General features: G+C 33.6%; 1 protein-coding gene across 2 annotated transcripts in view; it reads right to left on the reverse strand.

Annotated features, from left to right (window-relative positions):
- Window positions 1-11,759, reverse strand: part of LOC129806975 (uncharacterized) — a 44,919-nt gene extending 33,160 nt beyond the window's left edge. For both annotated transcript variants that reach the window (XM_055855915.1, XM_055855906.1), the window contains exon 1: window positions 10,796-11,759. The gene's annotated coding sequence lies outside the window, so the exon portion shown is untranslated. The remainder of the gene's footprint in view (window positions 1-10,795) is intronic.
- Between the last annotated feature and the right edge of the window lie 5,075 nt (window positions 11,760-16,834).

The raw sequence follows: 16,834 nt of genomic DNA on the forward strand, positions 1-16,834 counted from the left end.
CTAGCTTAATATTGATGGAAAGTTTTTCATATAACTTTTTTCAGGTAGGTAGACAATAAGAACGGGTATAAAAAGCATCCGTCGTGGCCACAATTTTCAATCAATCTGATCACGACACGGAGAATATATCCACTCATGTATGAATAGCATTCATATTTTTTTCACTCCCTCAAAACCCTTCCTCTTCCTCTTAATACATCCAATTTTTTTAAACTTTAATACATCACTTCATGTCACAAGAACACGCATTTGCAACATTTCACAAAGAAATATGGGGATGACAATCAAATGCCTGATCGGAAAATTGAATGGGTACACCACTTTTACTGTGCGTCTAATGCAGGTGCAGCAGAAAAGCACTTATATCAAAGGGGGTGGAATAAATTCAATATATGTTTCACCGCTTGCATCAGCAATTGTCATAACTTACTCGCTATCTAAATAAGAAGCTCATTTTATACTAAGTATTTCCACATTAAAATGCGAGAATTGCTGATTTACAGGCCGGGTAAGTTACAACCATTGCTGATGAAAGCTATGGTTCTCAGAGATGCATTTCACACCTCACTTTCGAAGTAAATTCAATAACATGTCAATACGAGTATCCGAGACCCAGGGGAAGAATGAAAGAAATTACCTATTTATTACCATCATCAACACTAGGCCGAGAAACCTGGCGCAATCTGATCTCTTTTTCTTTGCCTTTCACACTTCTTAACAACTTTATCATCCCTAATGTGACGCACAATGGTACACAAAACTTTTCCTCATTCCAGTTCCACGAACGCTTTTTCATATCTTCACCGATTTTCGGCCCACAAAAGTTCCCGAGGACTTGAGGACTTTCTCTATGGTGCTCAAGAGATTCAAAACATCAGAGATCTCTAATAAAAGATTTTACAGTATTTTGAGTTAATACAAATTAATAACATAATCTGTAGAACCCCATCGGTCTCCTCGACCCTTAGTGAATAAGGGTGGTTTTCAGTATTCATTCCACCATAACGACTTCAGTGCCTTTTGAGTTGTGTTAATATGGGTTTTATTCCTTGAGAATTAGACGTACCATGTTATTTAAGGGAAAGTGGAGCACCCTTGAATTGATCCAACTTTAAAAATTGACTTTTTCCTCAATGAGTCTGTAAAGCTACAATGAGTTTGTAAAGCTAAATAATATCACAGTAAGGTCCAGTTCCGTTTAAAAATAGAAGAAAAGCCTATTTTTAAAGCTGTCCTAATTCAAAGGTACGCCACTTCCTCCTACTTCAAATTTTTGTAAAATCCTACACAGGTTCAATGATGCATCAAAAAAATGATAGGAGACCGCAAAACTTAGAACTGTCAATTGTCAATTGTTCTTCAATAAATTATTATATTGGGAATGTCGGTTCTAAGTTAGGATCTTCATCAGGGCCTACATACCTACACTTTCGAAAGTGTAATATTTTAACCAGAAATTTTATTAAAATACTTAAATATTTTTTAAACACTAAGGATTGTTACCTAGTTTGACGTGAAGGGAAATTATTTAAAAAATATATATTTTAAGATTGTTATGTGCTGGACACATTTACGACTTAAGTCGAAAGACAGCTTAACGTTGTGGGTAGTGGGGCGGCTTTGAAATTAGGCCTTTTCACCTATTTTTAAATAAAGTGGACCTTACTATGATATGATTTTGCTCAAAAAACTAATTTCAAAGCTAAATTACATCATGATAGGGATTAATTCCATTTAAAACTAGAAGAAAAAGGCTCAGTTTCAAAGCTGCCCCAATTCAAAGGTACTTCACTTCCACCTAATTATAATTAAAATAACAATTAGGGGAAAGCGCGCTTCCTTCGGACGATTTATGCTTCGCACAAATCATTTTTTTCAATGTGTTATATGAATTTGGCCTGTTATAATATTATATTTTAATAGATAGTCCAATGCCTCAATTTTTTTTAGAAAAGAGCTATGGGTGAAATCCATAACATAGAGAAAAAATTGGTTTGTCCGAAGCTTGAGTTGTCCGAAGGTAGGTCTCTTCCCCCTAGACTACGTTCCTATTATCTTGCCACCAAGCCGTCTCGCGGCTTAAGCCGTATGCCTCTCTAGGAGGGCATTAGAAATGTTCCATGATTTTAATAAAATTAATGTGTCCTTAAGAAACTAACGATGTCTAAAAAATAAATTTAAAATCTTCTTTTAGACTGAAACTCAAATCATTGATGCCTCAAAAGTGAATTCTCAAAAATGAAAAGAAACTTACTATAATAGACTTCTAATATTTTATTTGAAAATTTACAAAAAAAATGTTCAAATGCAGAAATATTTAAATCCAAATGTTTACAGGAGTTTGATCTAATTCTTAATTTTTTTTTCTTAAATTAAATTTTTCTTCAGAATGATGATTTAGTACGCATTAAAATAAAACATATTTGAGATAAGTAACCTGTGGTAGATCAATTTAGCTTTGTGAGATTCTTGAATTCGTGACTTTGATGTTATTAGAGTAACGAAAGTTACTTTTAAGCTGTCTAATATACTAGGAAAAAATGGGAGACGGCTTTAGTGATAGAGTTAAGGCAGAAGACATCAGCGAAAATTGCAAATGGTGAATTGTAAACAGAATTGGAAACCATTCCGTTTTAAAGCATGCAAAATAAAGTTTTCCATGGAGGATTTCTGTGTATGAGCTGAAAAAGATCTCATTGGTAATAAAAGATACGTAATATTGAAATCAAAGATTGAAATATTCCTAAAACATTTCATTTATTTCAAAAAAAAAATACACTTAAGCCATTTGAGACTATAAAAAAGTAACGTAATTTAAACCTTTTTTAGCTACTTGTATCCCATCTCAACTAAATATGTAGCTTTAAAAAATTCAATTTTAGAACTTTCTTAAGTAAAAATTAAGAGAATCTTACAGTTAAACAAGAAGGACTGAAGGAAGATATTCATCTCTGTGAACAATCATTTAATCGAAAATATCGAGGTTTAGAATGAAATTGGTTCAGATAGAATCAAAATGATATTCTTTAGAAGTCAGTTAAAGTGCATAAAATATTTTTCTTAGATTTCGAGTAAAAAGCAGTATGGCGTGATAATAAAGTTTTCCATAAGCCCAACTGCTGTATGAAAAGTAATATAAGATCCCGAACGATATAGAAATGTTACATGTAATTGTTAGGGTAAGTGTGCCAAATTTCGTCATAGTTGCGTGCAAGCGCCAAAGTCTAAAGTTTGAAATGTGACACATATTTTTAATACAAAATGATTTTTTTTGTTACTTTTTTATAATCAGTGTTGCTTGGAACCTTGTAGACAGTTTATCGTCTTTATTTTCTCTAAAATCATTCCTAAAACATTTTAAAATGAATAAAAATGTAGACATAGCATAGGTGGCCTATTGCGGCCACCTTCATTCTCATAGTTCCTTGCCTTTTCAGAATTCTTCCAATGCCTTTTTCAGATCATCTTGCTCGCCGAAGTGATATTTTTTGATATTTTTCCACTGTATAATCTCTGGAGTATACAAAAATAAAAATTCATGGAAATTTGAGGAACAAAAAATGTGACCGGAATTGCAAGCTGGTCGGAATTTGGCGCTCTTATCTTACATATATTTTTTCTGTATATTTAACTTAGAAATCTAAAAACAAAATTTAAAATACTTCACGATTCTCTAAGCCGTATAGTTAAAGTTTTGTTATGTAATATTTTTCAAAGGATTTTTCATCTTTTTAAAAACAGCGTGTCGGAAGGAGGACATATTTTCAAGAGGTTTTAACGGAAAATCGTTCTAAAATTGCACAAAATTAAACTAAGCGTGAAATATTGCGAAATTTTCCACGACATTTGCCACCCTCTTTTTCGTCATTGAGTACAGAAACCACTCACTCTGCGTTAAGAGACGTGCGATATCGAGGCATGGATATAAAACGATAGAAATATACTTTCTTGTGAAAAGTTATGAGAGCTCCAAGACAAATTGTGTGAAGCTCTTTGAGTCATGTGTGCTTTTTTCTTTATAGCTCGGAGTATCCCCAGCACACCTTTGGAGCCCTTTTACGCATTTTCTCTGTAGTCTTTGCCACAAAATATGAAAGCGTGTGACAACCCTACAAGACTATTCGTTCATATTTGGAGCACCTGGCCACACCAGCATAGTCATTCACCAGCAGTTCTTCCCTGGGGCGCTTTGTCTTGTTCCTTCGTGCGCTTTCCCGCCATTTATGGTTTTTAGATGGAAGGGCGTGGGGATGAAAATAATGGATGATGTGTGTCGCTCATCGGTTGTCAGATTTCCACCCAAATCATCCCACATATGAAGGGTATTTGTATACAAATATTCCTGCAAAAGGGACCCCAATATGACGTGACAAAACTCACTTTCGAGATATTGCTTTGGTACTATTCGTCGGGATTAATATTCCGAGTGTACAACAGTGTTTATTGTAAACATGTTACAATGCCTGAAACTTTCCACAAATTAAGATTTAATTGACTGTCACCTTTAATGCATATGTGTGTTCTCAATTAGAGGTGTATAATCTTTAGGGAAAATATTGTCAAACGAAAACATCTTATCTGCAATACATTTTATGGAGCTGAAAAGCTGCATATTCAAACGTGCTATATGGCTTTTCTTTTAGATAGACACCGTGTTTATTCTATTTCCTTGAGAAGTTTTAATCAATTTCAAGATAAATATCAAATTAAACACGCACAAATAATTTCTATACTCAATCAATTCAATATTCCTAATTTTTTTTCTTTCTGTTCTCAATTCTTCCGCATAGTCAGATAAAATATTGTCAATAAAAAAAGAAAGACTTATTATATGTTTTCAATATGTTTCCGTTCGACACCAAACGTGTTCAGCATAACAAATGGTGATCTGATTTTAATTGATGTCACGAGAAGGATGTAATTGATGAAAACATCATGAGATTGAAGAAAAATGTGGGAAACATCGATAATGATCGTTAATTGGCAATTCACGATTTAATTGAGTCATAAGCGGGGTCACAAATTCATCTAACAATAAAAGACACCATCGAGTATTAATAAATCAACACATTTCTGAACTTGAAAGTCTCGTGTTGCGCGGTGTCTTTCACAAAAGTCCCCAAAAGCTCACGATCTCCATGTGAGATCACAATCCAATGCTACAGACTGTCATGTATCGTGGTATAAAATGCACACTTGAACATAAAATGTTTATAATTTATTGTCGTCTTGTTTAACTTTTTAGCGCGAACAAGAGAGAGTGCATTTTAAAAGCTTTCCGAGGGAGTGTGGGTGTTAAAAAGCCAAGAGACTGAGAACCCTGTATTTAGAAAGAAATATGACCAAAGTCTTCACAAAACGTGTTTAATTTTACCTTGATAGAAAATGATAAGATTCTTTGCTTGTTGTACAAAAAAAAAGTTGGCATAATTAGCAGGACGCAGTTGAGGGTGAAAGATCTCCCTTTGGCATTTTTTTTTGTTGTACGCTTTGTGGTAAAATGTATGTACCTACACGACAAAGCTCTCCTCAGTCACTGTTCGCGATGAGGATATAGTTAAAGTCATGCACATTAAAGAGATTTTCCCTGTTTTCCAGTTCTGTGCCTCACCATTTGTTTCATCCCTATGTAACTTCTCATTTTCCTAAAGACAGAAGATGAATCTATGTATACAAGCTAACAATAGGATCAACTTTTTCCTCTATAGTTGGTTTGTTTAGAATAAATACAAGAACAATGTTTTAATGTTAATGGGTGGCCTTTGTATATCATCTCCATACTCATGTTCAGTCACTTCCAGAGAGAGTAAAGACTATATCAATGATATATAGGTACACGTGTAGGAAAATCTTTAGAAAAGTTCTGAATAGTTCGAAGAGATGAATGTTTTTCTTGTTTCTTGACTCTACCAAAGAATAATTATAAAATCTTCACAGGGAGGAAGAGAAAGAGAAGCTTTGTAATGAGAAAATGTGTAACATATGTTAAGTACTTTTAACCACAAATATTATTAATAAATTATAAGTCACAGGACTATATTTGTGTACAGACATTGAAAATTTAATTCTTTTAATATTATATCATAAGTAGTATCATAAGTATCATCAATAAAAGTAGAAAAGTTTGGCATTATCGAAATAAACCTAGAAACATAAACCCGAAACATTAGTCGTAAAGTAATATTTTTAAGACATTATCATAATACATTTGTCATCATCGGTTGCATAAATTAACATGATAAATATTTGATTCATAACTACATTAGTTGAATCTTTCTCCCGTTATCAAACAATTCAAAAGATAAAAGCTCATTGCTTGTATTGGTCGTAACATTGTTTCAATCTACGGTTATTATTCGTTTAAAAAAGTAGAAAATGTTTTTATATCGAATATACAATAAGTAATTCAAAAACAATTATTAAAATTGGTAAATTTAAAAATATAGATATGAAACGTTTTATGCAAATAGTGATATACAGTGTCTGCCAAAAGTTTCTTGACAAATCTATGTTCGAGAAATCAAGTGGAAAAAATACTTTTTTTAATTTTCTTTTTCAAATGAGCTGCCGGTAATCGATATAGATGTTATTTATGTATTTTAAAAAATTTTAATTCATTTTATTTCATATAAAAAAATAACTGTTTTCCAAAAGTGACTCAGTCAAATACGGACAGCTAACTTCTTTTAATCCTCTTATGTTTTGGAAAGAGAAAGATCATTTGAGAGACAAATGGTGGGTTTGCACATTTCTAAAGTTTGCAATGATCCATTTAAACTCATAAAAAAAGATGATAAAATGATAAATAATAATAAAAATAATGTAATTTTTGTTAATTTTTGATTTAGGTTAAAATGGCAATTCACAAAAAATCGAACAAAGGAAATCGTCCAGAGAGATAGCACCGGAAAGAATCTTTGTTGTCATTTGTATAATTTTATGGAAATCCCTACAGCAGATAAAAGCGTCAAAGTTTATGAAAATTACACACAAGTACATTTCGAAAATGCCACTGGCAGGCCCAGGGTTTCGACTCTGTGGATTGATAACCGTATTATAGGCATCTCTGATAATGATCTCTGTTCCAAAAATTCAGAGTCAGGTTGCTAAAGGGGTACTACAAACCCCAAATATTACAAAAATCAATCACAAATTCAGAAAATATTTATAGATTGGTTAGGTAACTCCTTAGATTTCATGGGTAGGCAAATCCAATCTGCCTAAAAGGTTGCAAAATAACTTGTTTAACGTGTTTTATGTAAAACAACATCGAACCTGTTTTCTAACATTTTTTAATAGAATAAAGAACTAATTGAAAAGTATTTCTTATTCTACCCAGAACAAGTTTTGATACATTTGAAAAATCTTTGAATACTGAGAAAGTTTTATTCGTCTCTTATAAAAATATCTCATAAATAATCCCATAAAAAAATTGTAAAATAAATAGGGTAAGTGCTCATAATTTTGTCCAGTTTCTTATTTTGGACACTTTGAGGGTAAAATTGGACACTAAAAATAAATTGATTAAAATGATGGATTTTTATTCTAATATTTGATGAAAAATGAATTCTATCTAAATATTTGTTCTTTTTGGAAGATTTTGACACTAAATACGTTAAATTTTGAATATGATTTGAGTTGAAATTGCTTTGTTGAAAATTCAGTGTGAGCAATTGCTTACGAGAAATATGACAGAACTTCGTGGCTTACTTCAGTCTTATTTAGTTTTGGTGAAGTACTAACAAAGTTTGTTCGCTGTTTTTGAGTGATATTATTGAATATTCATTGAATATTGTGTTGATTCACGTTACTGATGATTTGTACATTTGACCTGAAGTGAGATTTGCCTTGTGAATTATATTTTTCGTGTGAAAAATGGGAAATTTTTTAAGACATTCACCAGTGAGGTGATGATTCTTATTTTGGACAGGTGTTTTTCTCACGAAATTTCGTGAAGTTTTAGCTTTTGTGATGATTAGGTTGGACAAATGCCTGGAGAAACAAAGGAGCATCATCTCTACGAAAGAGATGTAGCGAGAAATGCCTTGAAAGGCTCCCGGAAAGGTCAGGGAATGAGCGAATCTGCACGTACTTGGAGTATCGAAGTCAACTCACTTTAATGAATGATATGGGAAGTTTCTGGGCTTCTGTGACATTCTACGTTTCCCTTACATGAACAGGAAGAGGACTTGGTAAGATTGGTTCATAAAATGAAGAACAATGGGCATCCTGTTGAGGCGGATTATCTGTCCAAATTTACAGACAAGTTGGCCAAATTAATAAACAAGTTGTCCAAAATAAGAGTCAAATTCACCTCTACATATCAATTCATTTTTAAACGTATTAAAACTAATTTTAGTAAAAATGAGATGATAAATAGCTTGCCAAGTTTCTAAACAATCCTTCTGAAAAGAGAGTAACAAAAAAAAGTCAATTAGTATTGAAAATATCGCACTTCAAACTTGGGATATCGATGCTTATATGCAGACTGTCCAAAAGTATAAGCACTTCCCCTAGATTTATATGGAAAAGTAACAAGATATTTGACTACCACTGTCACCATAGGGATTCTCGTAAAATCTTTTCATTTTCAACAAGATATTTTGTTTAATCGGTAATATGTTTTTACCTCTGTCGAGTTATTTTCTCACTTCTCCGTGATTGAAAAATTAAAATAATTAAAAAAAAAACATCCCTGGAAGCAATTCTAATATCAATTGCGCAGAAAGAATTTACCAAAAATCGTACAGATTGAATATAATGTATAAGAGGATTGAAGCGAATATATGAATCAGTTATCACTATTTTTTTCATACTTTTACTTAGTTTTAAAATATTATATTTTATCAAAAAGAAGTGGAACAAACTAACGTCTTAAACCGATAAATAGAAAATTTTATCAGTTAATGATTAAGTGTATATTCTAATATAGTAATGATTTTATGTGCTTTATGGTAATTTACTGCTCGAACTCCACGGAGAGAGCAGTATAATCCCTCGATTTTGAGTTATATATATATTTTGACTCCTTACCCCCCAAAGAGTTGTATTTTGGTAGAATTTTGGAAATCTGAAGTTTCGAGTTTTTTGTCGTCACGCTGTTTGTCCGTCTGTCCGTCCGGCTGTCGCCAGCTCCCTGAGGCCAAACGGTTAGAGATAGCGACTTGGGAAATTCGGGGGACCCTCCCATAAGTCGACCCAAGGATCGCCAACATTCCCCTCATTTTCCCCCCACCCCTTCCTTTCTCCTCCAAAACCATGTTCTTTTGGGATTGCTCGAAAACGCGTCGTGCGATTTTTTCATTTTTGGATATGTTTTAGAGATTATCCCGGCGGAGTTTTCGTCCTCTTCGAAAATACCGTTGAATCATTCCTAATAACGCTTTTTCAAAGTCAAAGATTAAAAAGGCACTAGAGTGCGCATTTATCAAGCGAATGGGCTCATGTTTGGACTCGTTAAAAAGATCTTGAATTTCCTTTAAAACTGAACCGGTTCAAAACGGCTTTGAATCGGTAATGAACCGGTTTATAACTGATAAATAATTTTTATACGAAATTCAAGTAAATTACTCCTGAGGTGATTTTGGGAAATATTTTGAGTGATTTATAAGTCGATTCAAATCGGTTGTGAACCGGTAATGATCCAAATATTTACCGGTAAGCAATTTTTGTTCGAATATAATTTTTATTACTCTTTAAACTATTTTGTGAAATCTATTGAGTGATTTATGAATCGATTCAAATCGGTTGTGTACCGGTAAACGGTAAATGATGCGAAACTACTTTTGAGGTATAGCATCTAAGACACGAGTTCGAGCATTTCGCAAAGCCTGGGACGCTTTGCCACTCCAGGGGAGACCGGAGCAGAATTAGCCACGCATGGTATTAGACAGTGGGATGTTATAGCCTGCCGTAGAAGGAATATTGAAGGAACTACTACTTATTCGAAGAAAACACATCCCTTCCTATTCATTGAAATATTTATCAGCCTGTTACAAACATTTTTTTTTTACAAATTATACGCAATGAAAAGTTTTATTCGCTGGATAAGTCTGCCCCGGTCTCCCCGTACATGGTAGATTTCAATTATAAGACTCTAACAGACTAATAGAAAACTGTTCCATGAAAGGATATTTTAAATATTCCATGTGTACATTACTAAAAATCTTTCCCTTTCATAATAATAATAACACGGTCAAAATTAATTAAACCAAAGCACAATTTAAATTGGATTGCCCGTTAGTTGAAATTATAAGATAACGTATTTGCATAAAATTGTCCTATTTTACTAAATATATTATTCAAAATTTTAAATATTTGTATGATAAATATTTTGATGTTGTTTTCTTTTGTTAAGTTACCCTTAACCTAATTTGAATATTAACTAAATGTTTAATGATAACTTTATTGAAACCTAAAACCACGCTAAAAAAACTATAAAACAATATACTACCTTTTAGTAAAATTTATTAACGTTGGCCTTAATAACATGGAAAATATATAAGTTAATTTTCGCAAATTATGTTACATTAGCTATGGTAAATTTCCTATAGAACTTTATAACACGCTATAGTGAAGTCTTTGGTGAAGCACCTTTAATGCTGATAAAAATCTAATATCATTATATTAAGTTCATAAGTCACTATACAACATCATCTGGGAGTTTCAAAGCAAAAGATCGAGCTTCCCAATTTACATTTGAAATGGTATGCATGGATGTCTGATGGCTTATATGGGACTATTCACAGTAGATTGCAGTTTGAGCACATGAGTTGAATAGGACTCGTCATCTCACCTGTTAGACGAGAAGCTGCATGAAGCTCAGTATTAACTCGCTGCTGCTTTGATGCCCAAGTTCAATTTGTGCTTTTACCCACCATTTGTGGGTATCCTTCTGCTTTGAGGCAATATATTTGGATTTATTTGTCACAGAGAGTCTCAATTCTGCACCTTTGGCCTTATTCACAGCAATTGACTTTGGGTGATCAGTAAATGAGAATAGTGTTTACTCTGTGCATTGTTGCTTTTTTGTGGCAAAAACGCATACACAACAATAGTGACGCTATGACAGAGCTTTTGTATGTGTCCACCTCAGAAGCACTTGATACACTTCTGCCACCGAGAATGAAGTCGCAGTTGAAAAGAGGCCAATGAATGGGGCGGTGAACATGGGAAAAATACACAAAATCAATGAAATGCTTCTCTAGTATGTTTGTCACACTGAGGTGTTGTGCTTTGCGTTTTCCTTTGCCTTCACAGGAAAATCCTCTCGACTTTACTCCCCGTTCCCATAGAATCCAGCAAGCATCAATGCTCCGAGGGTGGTTTTTATTGTGTCGACAACTGCGAAAATGACTGTACAAGCTTTCACAGTACTATTTGATTTGTGCCTTTTCCCCTGTGAACATCCCCTTTTTTACCACAAGTGTCTTTAGGTTTGGCTTTTGGAGTTCCAAATGTATAGGGGGATATGGATGGCGAGGCATAAACCAGACAGATTTGACAGACAAACTGAGTGTATAGTATTGCAAGAGAATTTTCATGCAAATATCCTGTGCTCAACACTATCTCATCATTTTTCTCTATCTACTTTTGATGTATTGATGGCAAAAAGTTTTGGACTGTCTGCTGCAGACAGAAATCTGTTTGAGGTACAATCTCACACTCTCACTCAACTTCTTGTCGCACCAGTATAAATATAAAATGCCAGAGGATCAACACACGAATTGCCAGTCACTGAGTCAATGAAGCTCTCCAGGACGAATTCAGAAAGCCAACTGAACGTTGGGCTTTCATACAAAAAGCTCATCAGACCACCAGCTTGGGAGTTCCGCATATAGCGCATGTCCATAGATTTGTCTATTATATGGTTACAGTATAGATCCTCTCTCCTCTCCCCCGTGCAAGGCAAAAGGGAGATAAATAATTCGCAACAATATAAATTGGGATTGATATATGTATCACTTGTCTCTTACACATACTGATGTATAGCCAAGAAATTGAGGATTGGAAAATTTGTTGGTCTTTTAGCATTAATCTAAACCTCAGTCATAGCATTTTAAGATGACTCCACCACTTATACATCACAATACTCTGAATTTTCAAATTAATGCTGTAAATTTTGAGAATAGTGTGTTGGCGGAATGTGAAGAGTGGTACAGTGTGTGCTTCAAGTGGATGAGAGATCCTGCGAAGCTCACAAGAGACATGATTCTTATGTTCGTCATTAAAATCATTTATGATTCGCTTTCTTATAAATATTCATTTGGAAAACCCAAAAATTATCTACATGTAAGATTTTTTATTGCTAAAACTCGAGGGGGTATTGATTTTTCGAAAATTCCGCTGTCCACATGTCTACCCAAAATGAAAAACGTATTTAGGTGAGATTCTTAACAAAATCTCACCTACTATAATCCTAACAAAATTTCATGTCGTCCGATCGACCTCAAATTTGGCCAAAATGTGTTTCGCCACTTCCTGATTCCGAATATATATGTGGCTAAGTTACGTTCCCGGCCGGCCGGCCGGCCGGCCGCTCTTTGGAGCTTAATAGCTCCTAAACTAAAAAAGATATCGACTTGCGGTTTTCGGCAAAGGTTATATATCGGGTGAAAATTGCAACTTGGTGCATAGACCCCCCACCCCCCACCCCTCCTTCCGCCATTTTGAAGACCCCCCTTTTTTTGTTTTCTCAATAGCTCCGCCCCTATGGCATTCAGCGGACTCAAATTTTAGTATGTTATAGCTGGACCTTAGAGCTTTCCATCAATACCAAACTTAAGGTCCCCCGACCCCCCTGACCCGAGCTATAAGGGTCCAAAAAAAATTTCTTAAAATGGCCATAACTCCGGTTCTAATTGTCAGAATTTAAAAAGTGAGGGCTTTTTGGAAAGCTCTCGTGAAATGCCACTTCCCTTTCTAACATCGCAAGTTCATAAAACCACCGCTAGGGGCGCTTTTTTTAAAAAGAAAATTTTTAAATCTTAAAAGTTAAATAACTCAAAAATTCCATTGTGCATCGGGCTGAAAATTTAGTATGTTGTAGCCGTTGATTATACCTATCAAACAAAAAAAACCTTAAGTCGATCCATAACCCCTGACCCGAGCTATAAGGGGTCAAAGTTCGAACATTGACCGGCCTCTATCTTAGGTTCTAATTAACATAGCGACCTAAATTTTACCTTTTTGGTTTCGTCTCAATGAGCACTTTCAGATGGAAGTTCAAAAAGTCACCACAGGTGGCGCTGTGATAGCGTCAAAATTCATCGAAATTCAAAGTCACTTTTCTCAAAAACGGCATTGTGCAAGTTAATGAAATTTTAGTATGTTGTAGTCCAGTCTAGGACGTTTCCAAAATGGTGCGTATGCGCGCTGTGGTTAAAACAGAACCGGAGATATGAGGGGTCAAAGTTCACAAAATTCAAAAAATCATATCTCCGGTTCTATGTGACCGATTTTGATGAATGAGGGCTTAAACGAAAGATCTCACCAAATGCTACAACTTTCTAGAATATTTGAACTTCGTGGGACCAACACCAGGGGCGCCACAGTCGAAAAACCAATTTCAATATCACATAACCTCAATTATCTCGACTGTCGCTAAACCGATTTTGATGATTACTTCGACACAATTGTAGAACACATTTGTCTCTACATTTCGTCTATACATCATTTTCCGCTCAGACTACGCTATCACTCCAATTTTGCCGTTTAAGTGTGAAAAAATTGATTTTTCCAATAATAACGCTTTGAAATCACTCAGATGCCAATTTGACTGCCTCTACTCCACAAAGACACTTAAAATATGGTTTTAAATGGAAAGTTCCACAAAATACAACAATTCTTTGATATAGTTGAAGCTCAACAAATGACTACTTGGGGCACTCTGGATGAAAAAACGAGTTAAGAAACAAAAAACCTCGCTTATCTTGGCTTCTGAGTAATCGATGAGTTCAAGTTCTACGGCAAAATTATATAGAACATTCTGGTCTACATTTCACCCATATAACACTTTTCTGTCAGTTCATCCAAAGCCTTGACATTTTGGTTCAAATACAAAACTTGTATAATTTCACGAATTTGATTCAAGATAACTGAATGGCGTCTCCCAACTTCAGCTCTAAATCGAATTTGCATGCACTCCGAGTTAGCTCACGTTAAGAATCTCACCTACATAAGCCGGTTAGGATTATCTGTCCCTTTAACTCTTTCGCGTCTTTAGGGTCATATATGACCCGGGGAAAAAAGTTTCTTTTTGGCTATTTACATTAATTGAAATCTAACTGGAGTCTTGAGAAAATGAGCCAAGAATCTTACATCCTTCTATTATGATGTCGTGCACGAACAGATAGATTTCAATTAATGTAAATACCCAAAAAAAACTTTTTTCCCCGAGTCATGACATTACCCTAAAGACGCGAAAGAGTTAAGGATAATTTGGTAAAATAAAATATTTGACAAAAAATGCTTATCAAAATTTAATCATTGTTTCCGCTTAACTATTTGGAATGTAAAATTAAAACAGTGTTAGATACTTTGAATCTTAAACCTACATTAATAAAGTAAGCTCAAATTAATTGTGTTGTATACTTACGTAAAAAGAAATTATTGGAGTATAAGAAAAAAGAAACCATTTTTTTGGTCTATAAAAAATTAAAATGGATTATAACTTTTTAATTTTTCCTTTGCCAATAATATTTCACTACACAGAAAAATTCACAAAATTGTTTGTAAATGTTTGTGAATTTCTTTTGAGGATTTACGAAATGCTCGTAAATCGTAGAACCCACTAAAAGTTCGTAAAAGTTTGTAATTTTGTATAAACTTTGTTCGTAACATCATAACTTGAGAATTTTTTGTTCTTTTACAACATTTGTTCGTATATTTTATCTTGTCTGACAAAAATTCACGAACAAATGACAAAATTTTACGAATATTTTTTGTGTGTATACGAACAAATATTTATAAAAGTACAAAAAATGCTTGTCAAGTGATCATCTCACGAATAATGCTTGAGAAAAAAGTAACCTTAATGAAACCTTAATGAATCAATGGGAAATCCTTAAAACTTTATTATTAGGGTGTTAGTGTTAGATTTCGTGGATAAGATCCAATCAAGAATAAATACATATACACAGAAAAAATATTTTGTAAAATTGTTCGTAAATGTTTGTGAAATCCTATGGAGGACTTAGGAAATGCTCGTGAATCATATACCCCACAAACAAGTTCGTAAAATTTTGTACTTTTTTACGAATGTTATTCGTAAAATGATCATTTGACGAACATTTTTTGTACTTTTACAAATACATGTTCGTAAATATTCGTAAACACAAAAAAATGTTCGTAAAATTTTGTCATTTGTTCGTATTTGTTCGTAATTTCTGTGTTTTTCTGGCAAAACTTACGAACAAATACAAACAAATGACAAAATTTTACGAACACATTTTTTGTGTGTTTACGAACATTTACGAACAAATGTTTGTAAAAGTACAAAATTTTACGAACTTGTTTGTGAGTTATACGATTACGTGCATTTCGTGCCCCTATAGAAATTCACAAACATTTACAAATAATTTTACGAAATATTTTTTTCTGTGTATACATACCAATTTTTATTTTTACTGACTAATTTTACCAAAATACCGTCCAATTTGCTGCAGCCGAATAGAAATACAGTGCGACACCAATAGTGTTAATCCTATTATGTAAAGCTTATACAGGCTTCAGACCTAAGGCTTAAACTTAAGCAAATGGCTTAACTGTTCTAGTTTGTTGCCAATATTTTTTGGAAAAAATTAACTTAGGATTGGATTATTGAAGACCAATGACCCATTAGGTACTCTAAAAGTAATGAAATTGCTCGCTATTTTAAATTTTAGGACTTTCCGGAACTGGGCTAAACCTCTAGTCTGAAGACCGCTTTACGATATAGCATTTTCCTAAGTCCACAGGTTCTATAGTTTGAAAGTTCCATGAGATTCTTAATTCATAAATGTAGTTTGAAATATAGTTTAGTTATATTTTTAAAGTTTACAATTTGATAATAATTAGAGTTGCACTGTGCTCATAGAGATGTTCAATAATTATTTATTCGTGTTATTCACAACACAAGTGATGATTAGATGGACGCTACCAAAACATTTGAGTAATTTAATGTCAAATATTCGTTTTCGAGAATTTCAGTTTATTCAATTGATTTATTACTCACTTCAAAATTTTAGATAAGAGGTCTTTCAAAAGTACTTTCAGCATTTATCATCCTGGATCTCAGAAATTTCTTAATCTTGTATCTTTGAAATGCACATGATCCAGTCATCGATCGTTAAGATCGAATGAGAAACGTTGCCATTTGATAAGAGCTTGAGGGTCGTGGAGCAGCTTTTTTTAAAACCTGGGACAGGTGGCTGGATTAAACTCAGATCCTTACTCAAGAACGTCTGAAAATATGCCCGAAATAACTTTCTGAAGATGTGAAGAAGAAAGAGATACGGAAGATTATCCAGATGTCCTCAGTCCACGACTCCATTAAGGACAAGCAGTTTGAAATGAATAAAAAAATTTTCGTTTGCGATATTGTGATGTTGTGACAACATTACTATAGTCCTAAACATTAATTTACAATAGTCTTAAACTTGTGCTTGAATTTCCAAGGTATTTAATTAAATCTTAATTTTGCTTTTGATAAAAAAAAACTGCTTGACCATTTTATTAAACGACTAAAAATTTATTTTTCTTTTTTAAAACTGTTCAGAAAATTTAGTAATCTACTGAACAAAGTGTTGAAGCTTTATTTTAAATCTTCAAAACAGAATACAAAGTGTGCAATTAA

The sequence above is a fragment of the Phlebotomus papatasi genome, chromosome 1 (assembly GCF_024763615.1).
Source record: "Phlebotomus papatasi isolate M1 chromosome 1, Ppap_2.1, whole genome shotgun sequence".
NCBI classification, from domain to species: domain Eukaryota; kingdom Metazoa; phylum Arthropoda; class Insecta; order Diptera; family Psychodidae; genus Phlebotomus; species Phlebotomus papatasi.